An 18,385-nucleotide genomic window follows, 5' to 3' on the forward strand; every position below is an offset into this window, starting at 1 on the left:
CACATGAAAAAATGCTAAAATCACTAGCTTTAGGGACATAAATAAATACTACAATGAGATACCAACTTATCCCATAAGACTGGCAGCTGTCAAAAAACAGAAGACTACAAGTGCTGGAGAGGATGTGGATGAATGGGACCACTGCTGGTGGGAATGCAGAAGGATCCAGCCATTCTGGAGAATAGTTTGGTGGTTTCTCACAAAGTTAGCTATAAATTTGCCATATGATCCAGCAATTCCACTCCTGGGAATATACCAGAAGAACTGAAAATAAAGACACAAACTGATATATGCACACCAATGTTCATAACAGCATCATTCACTATTGCCAAATGTTGGATTCAACTCAAATGCCCATAAACAGATGAATGGATAAATAAAATGTGGTATATACATACAATGGAATACTACTCAGATATAAGAAAGAATACAGTATGAACACATGTGATAACATAGGTGAATCTTGAGGACCTTATGGTGAGTCAAGCAAGCCAGGCATTAAAGGACAAATATTACATTACCTCTCTGATATGAAACAAGTAAACCAAGCTGGCCCAGAGAACTGGAGACTGGAAGATAGGCTTAAAGGAATTTGGGGCGGGGGAAGGGGGAGGAAGGTTGAGAGATGACGCCTAGAAGGGTGAAGTCTATGATAAGCTGGAGATAAGTATTTTTACATGGAAGGGATAAGATGGGGGCATAGGAATAATTTTGTGTGGGGCTTTGTGGGCTTGAGGGAGGCTAGGATTGGGAGGATGGGTCAGATAGCCCAAGGAATTGGGGGGAGGACTGAGGCAGAACAGCCGAATATGGGAGACTGTCAGGTATATCGTTGAGAAAACTCTGTAGAAAATATAAAGAGGAAGCCTTATCTGTTTAAGGTGCTTAAAGGGGGGAATCTGGTACAGGGGCAGGCTTCTAGGCAGTGTGTGACTGCTCATTTTGTCATAGTGTATTATATCATTGGGTGGAGACCCATATAATGAATGTGAAGGTGTACCAGATCCTGGGGAGACCTGATATTCTCAAACAGAGGGAATTGTGTCTCTCAAGAGAATTGGTGGCTCCCAATTGGTTAGGGCAGTCAAGCCCCTAGTATTGTTGCAAGTATCTGTAAATCTAGTCCCTCAAGTAGTGAAGACTGATTGTTACTGTGGGCCCTGAGGGGGAGGAGAGAGAGGAATAAAATAGATGGAAGCAGGGTAACTGGGGGACAATGGAAGTGCTCCATAAGATCATGAAATGATGGATATAGGACATGTTAACTTACACCAAAAGAGTATAATTGTCTATAAGCTAAAATGTAAACCATAATGTAAAACTTAAGGAACCTAAAAATTTTAAATATGTACAGTCTAAAATATACACCATAATAAAAGCCAAAATGAAATCATGTTTGATAGCTATGTTTCAAAATCTGTACATCAGCTACAGAAAATATAACATGAACATGTAAAAATATCATTGTTGGGAAAGGGTTTGATGTTGGATATATGGGAGTTACCTATATTATATATGTGAATTACTGCAATCTAAAACTTTTTTGAAGACAAAATTAAAAACTAGGAAAGAAAAGAAAGGATGTAGACACTGAAGAAGAAATGAAAGAAAGTGCCTTGTGACTGTACATATAGGGCAACTCCTATTACAGTAATGAAAAGCAAAATGTTAAAAGCAAAGCTTTACAATATTTTTCATTTTTTAATACACCAATTTATTTTTACTTTATTTTAGTATTTCTAAATTAGTATATATTCTATTTCTAAACTTTAAACCCATCACTATATTTCAATTTCCTATTAATTGAATTTGACAATATATTAGGCTTTATTGTTGAAGAAGTTTTGGCCCACAGAGAGGCTCAATTATGGCAGAGGAAGAACACTGATGTGGGCTGTTATTGATGGGGGGGGGCATATGGGGGAAGGGAGCTCTCCAGGGCATGGATAAAGGAGATATAAAAATGTTCTAATATATGTTGGGTATTTTCATACTAGTTACATTTACAAACATCAACTGAGGGAGTTCTGAGTTTCTACCCAGGGGAGCACTGTCACATTTCCCAGTGGAACAGCAATAATCCCCAAGTGCAATGGCAAAGACCAACAAGGAAGAATGATCCAACAATGAGCCCTTGATACTGATGACTATGCTTATGAGACTGTGTGCCTGAAATATGAACTAGGCCTAGAACTGCAGGATGCCCAAGAGTTACCTCCTGAGAGCCTCCATGTTGCTCAAATGTGGCCACTTTTGAGCCAAATTCAGCATGTAAATGCATTACCTTTCCCCCAGCATGGGACATGACTCCCAGGAATGAACCTCCCTGGTGCTGAGGGATTACTACCAATCACTAGCTAGTGATGCAACTAGAAAGAGACCTTGAATAAAAGGCTCAGCACAGACCAGCAGAATATCTCTGGTTACATGTAGGGCCATGTGTTAAAAACTGCTTTTTATGGCTAAGAGTCTTCAAAATAGAGTTGGGATGTCACCAGAGGTGATGCATTTATGCACACCTCAGCAGGACCCCAGAAAAACCAAAGTAGATACAACTTTAGGTACTAGACCCCAGAAAAAGCTAAAGTAGATAAAATCCTAGGTACTGGTTCTCCTGAAGGCTACAGAGACCCACAGGGTATATGGTCATGGTAGATGGATTTGGAGTTCTGTGCCATGTCAGAGGGCCCTACTTTGAAATTTGTGCTCCTGAGTGTGATGGAGCTGGATTCAGATGTGACCTTTCTACACATGCCTCTTCTGTCACTTTTACTGAACCTGTGGTTGACACTAGGTATGATGCGTTCTCAGGGGACTTGAATCTCTGGACTTTCCATGTGCCAGCTGGGCCCTGAGCCTCAGCAGTGTTGCAACTCCTACTCTCTGGTTCATTGAAGTTACCCAGGTCAGCTAACAGGGAGGTGAAGATGGTGAACCACCACACTAGGGAATCAAGAGTGCCTACAACTGCAAGCAGAATTGCATGCATCATCCATGTGGAATCTAAGTCCCCTCTTGATATAGAGGTGGAATGGACATCACCATCTCAGGGTCCACAGGATGGAGGAATAAAGTATGGTTTAGAGTGGACTTACTGATATTCTACTATAAAACTATGGTGACTAGTAATAGAAGAAACTGAAGCATTGATGTAGAGAAAGTGGCCACAGTAGTTGCTGAGGGCAGGGAGAGGGAAAAGAGGTGCAACATGGGGGCATTTTTGGGACTATGTGTTGTCCTAAATGATATAGCAGGGTCAGATGCTGGGCTTTATATATCCTGCCATAACCCACTGAATATACTTGGGGAAAGTGTGAACTACAGGGTAGACTATTATCCATGTGGTGCAGCAATGCTCCACAATGTGTTCACCGAGTGTGATGAGTGTGCCACAATGATGGGGGAGGTTGTTGGTGTGGGAAGAGTGGGGTGGGGGTATGTCGAATATACAGGAACCTCGTGTTTTTTAATGTAACATTTTTTGTAATGTGTATCTCTTAAAAAATACAAGTTATAAAAAATGATGTGGGTGGAGGGGTTGTATGGAAACCTCTTATGTATTTTAGTGAATGTTCTTTGTGATCTATTAACTTTAAATTTTAAAAAAGTTTAAAAATTAAAAAGGTGGTGATATTACCCAGTGATTCACAGATTTGACTCCACTTTTGTCAAAATCTCAACAATCTTATTTGCAGAAATAGAAAAGATTATCCTCAAATTCATGTGGAACTAAGGCTAGTTTCTATTTTTAAATGGTTTGGAAAAAAAACAAAAGCAGAAAAACTATTTTATGACACATGAAAATTATGTGATATTCAAATTTTAGTATCCATAAATGAAGATTTATTGGAACACATCTATGCTCATTTGAAAATACTAATTTAGTACACCTTGAAGTAGACTAGGCTGATTTATAGCTGTTGGTGATAAAAGTATGTTTGGGTAAAAAACATGTAATTAGACAAATTTACAAAACTTATGGAAATGTTAGGTATTTAGATCCTTTGGTTATATATTGCATTATACATTGGCAGGTACTTTGCAGAAAATATTTGAATCTACCATGTGTCATTGAACTAGTAGTGTCACTTTTCTGGATTTAAACATCATCAGTTTAATGAATTCTGGTAAAAAAAAAAAAAAAAAAAAGCTGAACATCCTAAGTTCCCTACCACAGAGTAGTTTGATGACTTGACATTAAATTTTACTGTGATTTTGTCAGCTCAGACCCAAGATTTAAAGTTTTCTGAATGAGAAGAACCACCCTCAACAAGTATTACAGAGTGCTGAATGATATTAGAAATTAACTGTTGCTTTAGACTTGATAATATTTCCTGATTAATTCAAACTAAAATTACAAACCAAAATAGTGTTTACATGCAAAACTTATACTGTGATAAAATTAAGTCTTCAACTATTACTGTGTGAATCAAAAAGGTATCAAAGTATCTTATGTTATTCCTAGGTCATCAAAAATGAAAACAAGAAATAAGATCTTCCTTTCCACAGAAATTTTTAAAATATATATTTTCTGAGTTCAAACTACAATATGTTTTCTGAGTTCAAACTACAGTTCTAGTTTCAGATTTCCATGCAAGTACAAGGGAAATGTCCATATTTCAAAACCCATTAACTGTGCAATGGAGGAGCTTCCACCTAACTTTGAATGTTAATGATTAGTCTGCAATGTAATGAATGACATGCTTAAAGGAAAATATTAAGAGAAAAATCTATAAATCCTTTTCTTTTTTTTATTTTTTTATTTTTTTATTTTTTATTGACTTTGTAATAATATTACATTAAAAATATATATGTGAGGTCCCATTCAACCCCATCCCCCCACCCCCCCTCTCCCCCCCCCAACAACACTCGTTCCCATCATCATGACACATCCATTGGATTTTGTAAGTACATCTTTGGGCACCTCTGCACCTCATATACATTGGTTCACATCATAGCCCATACTCTCCTCCATTCCATCCAGTGGGCCCTGTGAGGATTTACAATGTCCGGTGATTGTCTCTGAAGTACCATCCAGGGCAGCTCCATGTCCCAAAGACGCCTCCACCTCTCATCTCTTCCTGCCTTTCCCCATACCCTTCGTCCACTATGTCCACTTTTCCCATTCCAATGCCACCTCTTCTATGTGGACATTGGATTGGTTGTGTCCATTGCACCTCTATGTCAAGAGGAGGGTCAGATTCCACCTGGATGCTGGATGCAATCCTCCCATTTTCAGTTGTAATCACTCTAGGCTCCATGGTGTGGTGGTTGTCCTTCTTCAACTCCATCTTAGCTGAGTGTGGTAAGTCCAATAAATCAGATTGTAGGTGCTGGAGTCTGTTGAGGCTCAGGATCTGGCTATCACATTGTCAGTCCAGAGATTCAAATCCCCTAAATATATCTTAAACCCCAACATTAACTGCACCTCCAGCACATTGGCATGAAAGTCTTATGAAGGGAGATCCCATCTGAGTCCAGATTCATCACACATAAACACCATTTCCAAAGAGGGGCTATCTGCCCGGGTAGTTAACCCCATCGGCCATGACCATAACTCCCGTGGGTCTCTTTAGCCCTCAAAGGAACCAATATCTGGGGGTTGTATCTGCTTTATCTGTCTCTCTGACTCAGCTCAGTTGTGCATGAGGGCAAACCTTCTGCCAGCCTCCAGACTCTTTTTTAGAAACTCGTAGCCATATAAACTCATTTCTCCTTTCCATTTCCCCCTTACTTTAGGTCAAACAGCATATAAATCCTTTTCAAGCAAAGATATACTCAATTAAACTCATATGCTCATCAGATTTATCTCCCCATGTTTGCTAGCCCAATAATAGTGATGCTCTATTGACAGCTTTATTATGAAGAGTATAAACTTCAGAAATCAAGTAATGTATCAAGTTCTTCCTTTGAATTCCTCAATTTGCCTCTAATTCTAAATAATTAGCCATGGCCCAAGGACCAAACCTTTCCCCTCAGGTCATGATTCTTTAGCAGAGCTGACAGTTCCTTTCTTCACATGTTTTCTTTTGCAGCAGAAGCTTCTCCATAGTCCCCTAACCTCAAAGGATTATACTTCAAGCTCCTCCCAATTATCTATTCTCTCTTTACTGCTGGCAGTCTTTCTGCTCAGAAAAGTCTCCCTACCAATCATAGCATCTTCAGTGTCATCATTGTGGCCTGGTTATGAGTCTAACTGGTGCTTAAAACTCCAGGGTTCTTGACATGTAAAAAGCCTCTCTAAAGCCTGAGCAGGTAAGAGAAGGAGGTATAAAAATGCCCAGACACTTTAATGATACTGCTATAAAAAAAGAAGAAAATCTGGGAATTTTTACAAATTAAAGGAGACTCAAGACATGCTAGCTAAATACAGTAGATAAGCCTACATAGGCTCCTCTACAAAAAGAAAAAAAAAACCCACTACCAAGCATTACTGGGGAAACTGACAGGAAATGAAACAGGAAGATTAGATAAAATTTATTTATTTGTTTTTATTTATTTATTTAAGTTGTATTTTTTGAAGATATATAGATCACAAAAATGTTACATTAAAAAATAGAAAAAATTCCTGTATACCCCACCTCCCACCTCCCCACACTCCTCCCACATCAACAACCTCTTGCATTCAGTTTACTCAAGATGACAACTATACCATAAGTGTAAAAAAGAATATCCTTCTTAGGAAGCAGGTAGAGGTAAAGGGCAATAACATGCAACTTGCTCTCTAACCTGCAGGAAAAAAATTGAGTGTGTATGGTGTGTGATGGTTAGATTAATGTATCAACTTGGCCAAGCAATTGTGTCCAGTTGTTTGTTCAAGCAAACATTGGGCTAATGGTAATACAAGGGAATTTCATAGACTTAATCATCAGTGCATTGATTGTACATATGGCTGGTTACATCTACAATCAATGGAGGAGATTGCCTGTAAGCAATGAGTGACACCTCATTCAATCAGCTGAAGGCCTTTAAAGGAGAAATGATTTCAGCCTTTAGAGAGAGAATTCCCATCTCTATTTCAGACAGCTTGCTTTTCCTGCAAAACTCATCAAGGTCCTTCATCAGAGTCCTTGGCTTTAAAATCTCATACTATTTACAGGTATCTCCTGTTGGTTCTGTTTTGGTATAGAACCCTGACTAATGCCGTATGTATAAAGAGAAAACAAATGCAAACAATGTTAAAGCTAGCTTAACCTGGGTAAGTAGTGTACTCTTTTCTATCCTCACAACTTTCCTGTAAGTTTGGAATTATTTTAAAATAAAAATTTAAAAATTACTTGTGACTCTTAAATTTTACCTCCACCTCCTAGGTTTTCAACAAAATTCCTGTTAGCTTCCTAATAATTTTTTATTAATGAACTTTTCTTTCTTTCTTTCTTTCTTTCTTTCTTTCTTTCTTTCTTTCTTTCTTTCTTTCTTTCTTTCTTTCTTTCTTTCTTTCTTTCTTTCTTTCTTTCTTTCTTTCCTCTATCATCTATCTATCTATCTATCTCTCTATCTATCTATCTATCTATCTATCTATCTATCTATCTATCTATCTATCTCTCTATCTTATCTATTTATCTACCATCTATCTATTTATGAATTTTGATGAAAACCCAGGAAGTGAAGGATTAAAATAAGGAGACCCTTCACAGAGGAAGTAACCATAAGTGTAAAAAAAAAAGGAAAAAGAGAATGTATCATTCTATAACACTCCAAGTACAGTTAAGATCTTAGATTATTCTCAAGAGAAGATCCTCTCTCCAAATTTAAATGGGATTATGTATGAAGGTTGGAGCAAGCACTTGGAAGAGCTGAATTATCCTCTAAATTATAAGTGAAGTTAAATTGCAGTGGGGACCTGGTAAAAAGGGACCACCAAGATGGAACTCCACATAGGCTGCAAGGGAAATGTGAGAAGCTTCAAGTTGCAGAATAGCCAAAAAGAGACTTAAAAAACAATTAGAGTGCTCGCTTCGGCAGCACATATACTAAAATTGGAACGATACAGAGAAGATTAGCATGGCCCCTGTGCAAGGATGACACGCAAATTTGTGAAATGTTCCATATTTTTTAGGAAAAAAAAAAAACAATTACTGAGAGAAGTTGTTAAAGTAATTGCCATGAGATGTATGTGCTTTTCTTTCCCACTTGATCTCTACTTCCCAATAAGCCATGATGCCCCACGGAAGAGCACAAGTATATCTGCATGGATGGTTGTATGGACTTTATTCTTGTGTGGGATATTGCTTTTTCTACTTTTTCTGTACTGCCTCTAGATGAATATAGATTGAGGAAGATGGAAACAGAAATCTGATAAGGGAATCCCAGATCCAACTCCAAGCATAGATGGGCCTTTGCTTTCCCTGTTACTCTCACTTTACTAAATGAAGTTATGTTTGCAAGACATCTGAGAAGGACCCTCTAGGGAAAAATGAAAACCTTTCTATAGGGAAAGAGGTGAACAGCAGAAGGGTTTCTGTCTACACTCTTGTCTCTTTGGTCATGGCAGAGGACTCCAGGGTAAATTTCAAGTGCTGTGACTCAGTGTCCCTGGGCTGAGTTATTAAGTGATTTCAGGGCATATCTGTGGATAGAGTTACATGACAATTAGTCATCATCTTCTTTCCCAAGTCTGGTGTCTCTGGGTGAAGGTGATCTAGAGAGCAAACCTGAGCCCCTGAAGGCCTCTGGTCAGATGCTAAGCACAGCCTGAGGGCCCCCAGGCACCCAGGGGTTGGAGATTACATTGTCCTCAGCACAGAGCACTGACTGCAATATCAATAGAGTTTTTCAAAGAAGGAAAAATAGAAAATGTTTTTACCCAGTTTAAAAAGAATAACCAGAAAGGAACACAGAATCCCCTGAATTTGAAGTAAAAGTCATATTTATTATGAGTAATGAAGGTCTGCAGTTTGCCTAAGAGAAGAGAGTGAAAACTGGGTTCCAGCCTCTTATTCTTTCATGGTCAAGGCAGAGTCAAGGGAAGGGTGTCCTCATCTTACCCCATACCCATATCACTCTCTCCCTCAAATTATCCACCCCATGAATCCCACTGAATCACTCACCTGCCATGCTCTACCACCCACCCTTCTATCCCACCACCACAGGTGCTTCTTAATGCTGACTTCAGTCTGACTTGCCCCACCCCCCTTTCTAATGAGCACTGGCCCAGAGAGCTCATCTCCACAGTGTCCCTGTGGGTTGGCATCTTCTGTTTCAACACTCTCAGGCCTGGAGGACTCAGACTTGCTAATTTCAGGCTTCTCCTGGAGGTAGTTATCTGACAAGAGCTTGTTCTTTCCACCTTCTCACAATGTTCTCCATAAAAGGTGTCTTTCTCTTCATCTTTCACAGGCTCTACTCTTGGAATATGCTGAATCCTATCATGTGGCATCTAGAAGCTCCTTTAGTCTTCAGCTTTTTCTTCAGGAGCTCCCAGATATAATAGCCATGACAGTGGACATCCAGATGTGGCTGGAGAAAGAAGAGAAGGAAAAATTATTTCCAAGACAATGTAGGTAGGGCTGTGGACTCAATTCTAAAAAAGCTATAGAGTTACCTGATACTGGTCAAGACTCCCCAGGGTCCCTTCCCTTCCTAAGCACTTATGATCAACCAGAGCAGCTGTTTGAGGAAACCATCAAGTCTGTGGAGACCACTGTTCCAAGACCCAAATCAGGAGATCCCCTGAGGTCCAGTGAACTTGGAATTTCCCAATTTATCAATGAATTGTTGAATCTACAGAATCCAGTCACTACGAATGCTCCACAATATCGAGTCTGTTAGGAGAGCAAGATGTAGGGAAATAACTTCTGAAAGACTATCCTGATAAATAGTCAAAGCTCCAACTGGGGGGAGAACTGTAGAGCCAGGCTTCTGGCTGTGGCACTGAATTGTTCCCTGATTCATATAGTTTGTCTCCTAAGGACCCTGAACCTGAGGCCCCAAGTGTGTGCAGAGGAGACATGACCATGTTTCAGGGACCCTGCATCCTCCTGGAGGACAGAGAGAGTGACCTGGGCCAGCAGGAGCAAAGAGATCCTAAGGTTCAAGACTCTTGGAGGGTCCAGGACACCCTTTCAGAGGAAAATATAGAAAAAGAGGACCCTGAGAAGTTCCCATCAGGAGAATACTTGGAAGAGGATGTGAAACCCCAAAAGGGGCAAGAGCCTCAAAAAAGCAAACCCCAGAAAAGATTTAGCCATATGATACAGTGGATTTGTCTAGGGAAAAAAGGAAATAGACACCAAGCTGCCCTGAAATCATCTAGCTCAGTGTTAGTCTCCCAGCAACTGCATCCAATCCATTGCCCTTCCACTCCTCCAAGTGAGTCTGCAACTCTCATCAGGGCCCACCAGCAGGTGCCAAGGGTGCCAGGTCTCCCAGGCTACTGTCACCACTTCCCTCTGTCCTGCTTTCTGGGGTGCATCTTCCACACACAATCATAAGTCCTCCTTCCCCCAGTTACCACATTTTCTCTTTATTATTTCAAAATACTTCCTTAAAAAATATATTCATTCAAATAAGAGAGGGTCATGCCTGCTTCTGCCATATGTAGGGTGGGGAAGCTTGGGCTTAGATCAAGATGTAGCATTAGCTCCTTTTAAGTACCTGCTTTGGCCCCTAAAAGAAGACCTTGTTCACAGAGTGTGACATTGCACATCCACTGCCATAGGGCTGTCCTTCATTTGCATCTACTCAGATATCCTATATTGCACATACATTAACTTTTCCCTCCTTTTATCATTAAAAAATGTATCAAAAACACTATAAAAATCTCTAGGGACCTGTGAAGGACAAATTTCATTAAAGTCCCAACTCCAGCCCTGGAGTCCCTCCCACACTCCCTTGTTCTCTTGAACTCCATTTAGCTGTGGGTTTGGAACTACACAATTCTAATAGTCCAGAAATTCCCCTCCAATCTTCCAGGAAGGGTAAGAGACAAGGAAGAGATGTAGCCAGGAATAGCTCCACTTTGAGAACTGGAAATCTAGGGTGCCTAGTCCTCAAGTTTAAAAGGGTGGGGAGCAATCTATGTCTCTTAGTATTGGTGGACTGAGCTGACACCTGCACCCAAAACCTTTCCTCCATTCCTGGATAAGACTGGGGAGATGGGCCCTATTCCCCACTTCTTTGATGAATCTTAATGAAATGAGGAACAATCCACCCTTCCTCTTCTTTCTTTTACACATGCTCTAGACTTGCAGGGGACAGCACAAGTTCCAGGTGTGGGGTGGGGGGGGGGGAGGAGAAGCTGTCAGGGAGTCCACTCTGGGACTTATTTCTCTCTCTGCCACAAATGAAAGTATTCATCAGTCACATAAATTCCCTCCCTTTCTCAAGCTCAGTGTGTGACTGCACATATATGTGATGACCTTAGCTACTGACTGCTGGACATGGTGGACCTAAATGGGTTGGATGAGGAGGTAGAAGGCAGTTTCCTTTCTCTGTTCTTTTTCCCCAAAATGGAGGATGCCAAAGGGAAGGAGGAGAGTTAAGGAAAAGTGCTAGTAAAGCTGGGAGGGGAAAGAGAACATGTTATTCACAGGCTTGGACAAGACATCACTTCACATTTTCAAGTACCTCCCAGGTTTGTCTCCAGCCACACAATAGAAAGTAACTTAAAAGGAACAGAATATTTTTTTTTTAATTTTTTTATTTTTTATTGACTTTGTAATAATATTACATTAAAAATATATATGTGAGGTAAAAGGAACAGAATATTGACCCCAGGCTTGTGTCAGCTCTTCCCACATTCCCCCCAGTACAAGACAGCCCAGCTGTGAAGCAGTTCAAGGATGAGAACTTTTTTTAAGTAAAGCAATGGCTTCTTGAGTTTTAGAAAATGTGTCTAGTACACACAGCTATGTGGAATTTGTGCATGGTCAGGGGTTAGAGGGTTAATATGTTTTGTAGGTATTAGTGTGGTGGACTCTGGACAGACTAGGGTAAGCTGAGGATCAAAGCAGTTTCTGCTTAAGGATCTTGATTTTGATATCTGTCTAGGTTCAAACTTTGAATTTGATATTGATGTCACTCACTGGGCAGGTACCTCCTGGAATGGCAGATGCTCCCCATTGAGTCACTGCCAGATGCCTGCTCAGTATCATCTTTGCAGACAAATGCATCAGTCAACCCTGAATGGGGGGAACATTCGCAATGCAGCTACATAGTGTCTAGGGAAAAATGAGAGAGAAGGAAAAGTATGGGCAAATTAAGTGGGAAACAGAAAGTTTGAAGCAGGGAATGAATGAGAAGGTCTCCATATTCCCTAATCAGGATTCCTGCCTTGAGATCTTCATAACACTGCTGGAACCAGCAGGGTACAGTGTTTCTAAGGCTCACCTCAAACTCCTACTCAACCCTCTAATGCCAAAATGGCCAAAGACTCCAAATGTTTTCTCATCTTTACACCAACTGGGGCAAAGATATTGAATGATTGAGAGTAGTGGCTTCTGGTAAAGAAGTATTCAAAGGGGTATAAGCCATCAAAGAGGCAAATGTTTTGTGGGGAGGTCAAAAGAAGGGTGTGATAAATGAAGCCACTGGGGCTTCCTGTCATGCCATTGCATTTGTGGAGGGGGTGGGGGGTGTATAGGGACCTCATATTTTTTTAATGTAACATTTAAAATAAATAAAGACAAAAGAAAAAGAAAAAAATGTTTCCCTTTAGAGGAAATACCCTGACTAGTTTTCTCAGTTCTCAATAAACAGATTAAATTCATCCACTAATCCCAAGAATCCTTGTAGTTTTTTTCAGAAATTGCAAAGCTAGGGCCTAGAAATCACTGGGACTGCAGCAGAAGCAAGGAGCCAGCCTTGTTTTAATACCACTGACTTTGCAGCTTAAAGGGTCTTCATGATGAACCGGTTGTGGGATGTGTTGGGCAGGCTTAAGGAGATTCTGGAAGGTTGTAGATAAGAGGACCTGGCAAAGACATAGGTTGTACTCAGATATTGTGCTCCACAACCTCCCAGATAGCTTCCTACTCCATCATAAGAGTCTAGATGGCAAGCCCCATGTCACATAGAATCCTCGGTCCTCTTAATACTCACAAGGGAGGTGAGACCTAACACACATCTTCAGAATGGGCAAATAAATGATCTGAGCACAAGTAGGAAAAAAATGCTTCCATGCTATCTCGTTTGTTGATTTAATCATTCATGCCACGTTTGTTATTGAAAGCCTACTATGGCCCAAGAATGACACTAAGCCCTACCATCAGAAGTTGCTAAGGTATAGTAGGAGTTAGAGACCATAAACAAATAAACAATCAAATAAACAAATAATTACCATTTGCAATAGGTTCTATTAGCTCAAAATGAGAGATACTCTCTTCAGCACAGGGTAATGGAGAAGGGTTTTCCAGAGGAGAAGAAAAATAAATGAAAGCCTGTAGAACCAGAAAAAGTCAACTAGATGGAAAGGTAGTGGGTGGGGTAAGGGTTAAAATTTTAGGCAGGGAGAAGAACACGTGGGAGGACTCATATCTCATTTGAAGGCTTGCATAGAAACCAGGTAGCTAGAAGAGGTAGGGAGGGAGCAGGTTACTCAGCTAAGGATTTTTTAAAAAGATCATTCAGGACTTTGTAGAAGAGGTTAGATTTCACCCAAAGCCAAAGGGAAGTTATTGCAGGAAACTTAAGCAGGGGGTGGCATGATCCAATTAATACATTTAAAAGCACATTCAAAAAAAAAAGCACATTCCTTCTGCAAGGTTTAGAAGAGCTGCTCCCAGATTGGTTAGCCAAAGCCCCTTGAAGGCCAATTACCATCAAGATTCTCTTTCTCTCCTTCTTCCTTCCTTCCTTCCTTCCTTCCTTCCTTCCTTCCTTCCTTCCTTCCTTCCTTCCTTCCTTCCTTCCTTCCTTCCTTCCTTCCTTCCTTCCTTCCTCTTTATATTAGCTTCCAGCCACAGAGTGGAACTGAAGAGCTTGCCAAGGGGCATACATGCTGGTGAAAATGGTGATGCAGTAAACTAGGGGATACATTTCAGAGAGGTGGTGGAGTACAGCAGGGAAGAACATGGACCTTAGTACCGGCTATGTGGTATGTTGAGTTACCTTCCTGAGCCTCGGCTTTGTTCAGGTCTAAAGAAAATTAAGCAACATTCTCCTTACTTTCCCTATGTGGGTGGAGTGAGAAGAAATAAGATAACAGATGACTCAGAGGCATAGTAATTTTAAAATGTAAAACTGTTATCTTTGTAAAATATTAGATGTAAATATGTAGGAATGTAGATGTATTAGTCAGACAAAGGAGTGCTGATGCAAAAAACCAGAAATTGGTTGGTTTTTATAAAGGGTATTTATTTGAAGTAGGAGCCTACAGATACCAGGCCATAAAGCATACGTTACTTCCCTCACAAAAGTCTATTTTCACTTGTTGGAGCTAGATGGCTGCTGACAGCTGTGAGGGTTCAGACTTCCTGGATTTCTTCCTTCCAAGGTCTGGCTTTTCTCTGGGTTCAAGGTTCCTTTCTTCCTGGGACTGGCTTCTCTCTCCTCTGGGAGCTTTCTTCACAGGGCTCCAGTTTAAGCCTTCAGCATCAAATTCCAATATAAAAACTCAAACATCTGGTTGGCAGGGCGTTCTCCAGGGCATATATCCAGGGTACATAAAAATGTTTGGATATTTTCATAGTAGTTACAATTAAAAACAACAGCTGAGGGAGTGCTGAGTTCCTAGCCAGGGGAGCTCTATCACATTCCTTAAAGGAACAGTAAATAACAATCCCCCAAGTGCAATGGCAAAGACCAAAAAAGAAGGAAATTCCAACAATGAGCCTTGATACTAATGACTATGCTTGTAAGCCTGTGCACCTGAAATAAGAACAAGGCCTAGAGCTGCAGGGTGTCTGATAGTTACCTCCTGAGAGCCTCCATGTTGCTCAAATTTGGCCAGTCTCGAAGCCAAACTCAGCATGTAAATGCATTGCCTTCCCCCAGCATGGGGCATGACTCCCAGGGATGAGCCTCCCAGGCACTGAGGGATTACTACCAAGTACCAGCTGATGATGTAACTAGAAAATGACCCTAAATAAAAGGGTCAACTCAGATCAGCAGAATATCTCAGTCTACATATAATGCCAAAAGTTAAAAATGCTTTTTGACCTGAATAAAAGGGGGAATTGGAAAGGACGAATGAGTTTATATGTCTATGAGTCTCCAAAAATAGCTGGGAGGTTATCAGAGGGGTCGCCCTTATGCACACCTCAGCAGAGTCCCAGAAACAGATAGAGTAGATACAACCTCAGGTATTGGTTCTTCTGAGGGCTACAGAGACCCACAGATTCTATGGTCATGGCAGATGGAGTTCAGTGCAATGTCAGTTGGCCCTACATTGGAGTTTGTGTTTCTGTGTGATGGAGCTGGGCTCAGATGTGATCTTTGTTCACAAGCATCTCCTGTTACTTTTACTGGATCTGTTTTGGTGCCGGGGTTTAAAGTATACCCAGGGGATCTGAATCTTTGGACTGACCATGTGATAGCCAGGCCCTGAGCCTCAACAGACTTGCAACTCCTACACTCTGGTTTATTGGACTTACCCCACTTAGCTAACATGGAGGTGAAGAAGGTCAATCACCACACCAGGGAGCCAAGAGTGCCTACAACTGAAAGCAGGAGAATTGCACCCATCATCCATGTGGAATCTAAGCCCCCTCTTGCTATAGATGTGGAGTGGACACAACCATTCCAGGTCCACAGGATGGAGGGGTGGAGTATGGATTAGAGTGGGCTCACTGATACTCTATTCATGAACTATTGTGATTAGTAATTGAAGAAAATGTGGCATTGGTGTGGAGAAAGTGGCCATGGTGGCTGCTGGGGGTAGGAAGTGGGAAGCAGAGATGTGATATGGGGGCATTTTCAGGTCTCAAGTTGCCCTGGGTGGTGCTCAGGGGACAGTTGCCAGACATTTTATGTCCTCCCATGGCCCACTGGGAAGACTGTGGGACAGTGTGGGCTATGGTATGGACCATTGACCATGAGATGCAGCGGTGCTCAGAGATGTGTTCACCAAGTGCAATGAATGTCTCATGATGATGGAGGAAGTTGTTGTTATGGGGGGAGGAGTGGGGTGAGGGGGGTGGAGGGTATATGGAGACCTCATATTTTCTGAATGCAACATTAAAAAAATAAATAAAGACAAAAAAATCTCAAACATCAGAAACCCTTAATTGTGTCTTTTGCTATGCCTCTTATCTGTGAGTCTCCACCCAACAAGGGGTGGGGACTCAATGTCCTAATCATAACTCAGTCATGCCCAGGTACAGATCAGATTACAAACAATCCAATATCTATTTTTGGAATTCATAACCATATGAAACTGCTATAGTTGGTTGACTGTGTTGGTGAGAAATCTGAAATACAGATTTTGGAAGAAGAAAGGCAGTTATGTTATTTTTCAAAATGCATACAATAAAAACAAGTAGGGTAAAATAAATCCTCAGCAATATTTTGCAGACTTCTTCATAGGGGAAAAACCACATTTCTTGGAAGAATTCTGTGAGAAACTTCCTTGGGGTCATTGTGCTACTGTGGGGAAGGTCTGTCTGCTTCAGAGAGGGCAAAGCCACTTTAGCATGGCAGAGAGGGGAATTTTTTCCTAAAAGGGACATTGCAAAGTGGGAGGAGGAGGGAAGGAAAGGGGAGGGGAGAAGAAGGGAGGTAAGAGAGGGAAAGAAAGGAGAAGCAGAGGGAAGATGAGGGAATTGAAAAGGAGAAGGAAGGGAGGGGAAGATGAGGGAAAGGAAGAGGAGTAGGAAGAGAAGGGAAGGAGGATGAGGGGAGGGAGGGGAAGGAATAGAAAGAAGAGGTTGCTAAGAAGAGGCAAAAGCTTTGCAGGACATAATGGGACCTTTTGCCTTGGTCCCTCAACTTTTCATTACAATATTCTCACTCACAAAATGAGAATAGCTTTGTTTTCCTGGAAACAGAATTGACAGCATGGGTGGCTGCAGGAGTGAGTGACAGGTGGAAGCAAGCCCCTGGGAACTCCAAGAAGTCTTGATGAAGCTTCAACCTTCCCAGAGTGATGGAACCAGGAGGTCAAACCAAGGTTGGTCTATTCTCCAAAAGGCAAGGAGACCACTACTATAGCCTTGGTTATAGGAAAAAGCAAGTAAAGGTTATTCAGAGTATGCCAGATGAACCAGCATCAGGGAAATGGGCACATTTTTTGAAAGCTGTTAGTTTGCTTCAGACCAAGTTTCCTATGCAGACCACAACTTCAGGCCATCTTATTCACATCATTTTCTTTGGCAAACTCTTCTCAGAGCATGGAAAGTTGGCTCCAGCCCATTTCCTTCTCCAAATCATCTAATTCCAGTGCACGTGAAATTAGAAGTGTTTCTGCTCATCTTTTAAGATCCCTCAGAACTAAGCAGCAAAGCTTTATCCAGGGAGTGGTCAGCCATGAACTCACTGGCTTCAGTGGGTGGAAAAGTGGTGACTTCATGCTTCCTGTTAGAAAGGAAGGCATTTAAGGGATGAAGACATTTCTGATATAGTATTTTCAGATTTTATGTTCAATATGGCATTTTCTTAATTTTGTAAATGGTTAGGAACACTGACTCTTTAATCTAATTTCCTTGGTTCAAATCCTTATTCTACCTCTTGATATTGTGTGATCTTGGTCAACTTTCTTAATCTTTCAGAGCTTCAGCTTCATCATCATTAAAATGGGTATAACTACCTCACAGTTATTGCGAAAGTGAAGGGAAGCAATGCACATGAGTCCTTAGCACAGAGCCTGGCACTGTGAATACACTTAGTAAAATTTATCCTCCTTTATTTTGAGAATTATTATGATTTTTATATTTAGGTTATTTGTCTCTGCTACCCTGTGTTAGAATTGCATTAAAAAAAACTATAATGCAATTTGTTACTAATCTAGTCTATACCAAACTTTAAAGAAGGTGAAGTTTATGTTCAGGGTTATGTATTTGACATTTTCCAATGTGATCCTTATATTCATTTTCTCTTTCTGTCATAACAGTGTCATTAAAACTTACCTATCCTATTGTCACATTCCTGCTAAAACAAAGGGTCAAATCCTATTTAATCCGACTTGTTTACTGCCTGATCGTGATATAATATATAGAACATTTAGATGTAATCTTTCTTCATGCTTAACACAAAGGTGTGGTTAAAGTGGACAGATGGCATGATATAGGAGTATAACTCCTGAATACACATTCAAGAAAATTCAGCTCTTAATTCTAGTTTTGCTACTATTTGGTTGTGTAATCTTGAGAAAATCACTGTATTCATCAGGGTTGTCTAAGGAAATAGAACTGACAGGAGCTATATTATGCAAATATTAAGAGATTTTTAAATAAGAATTGTCTCTTGTGATCTACTGTGGGGATAAGCAAGTCCCAAATTCCATAGGGCA

At 40.7% G+C, this 18,385-nt stretch overlaps 1 non-coding gene and 1 pseudogene across 1 annotated transcript; both read left to right on the forward strand.

Annotated features, from left to right (window-relative positions):
* Nucleotides 1-7,949: 7,949 nt before the first annotated feature.
* On the forward strand, nt 7,950-8,056 carry LOC111764387 (U6 spliceosomal RNA). Its single transcript, XR_002797010.1, has one exon. It is a non-coding gene; the product is annotated as a U6 spliceosomal RNA (small nuclear RNA).
* A 1,894-nt stretch (nt 8,057-9,950) lies between these two features.
* Nucleotides 9,951-18,385, forward strand: part of LOC101437849 (double-strand-break repair protein rad21 homolog pseudogene) — a 43,382-nt pseudogene continuing 34,947 nt past the window's right edge.

This window comes from Dasypus novemcinctus, chromosome 11 (genome assembly GCF_030445035.2).
Source record: "Dasypus novemcinctus isolate mDasNov1 chromosome 11, mDasNov1.1.hap2, whole genome shotgun sequence".
In the NCBI taxonomy this organism is placed as follows: domain Eukaryota; kingdom Metazoa; phylum Chordata; class Mammalia; order Cingulata; family Dasypodidae; genus Dasypus; species Dasypus novemcinctus.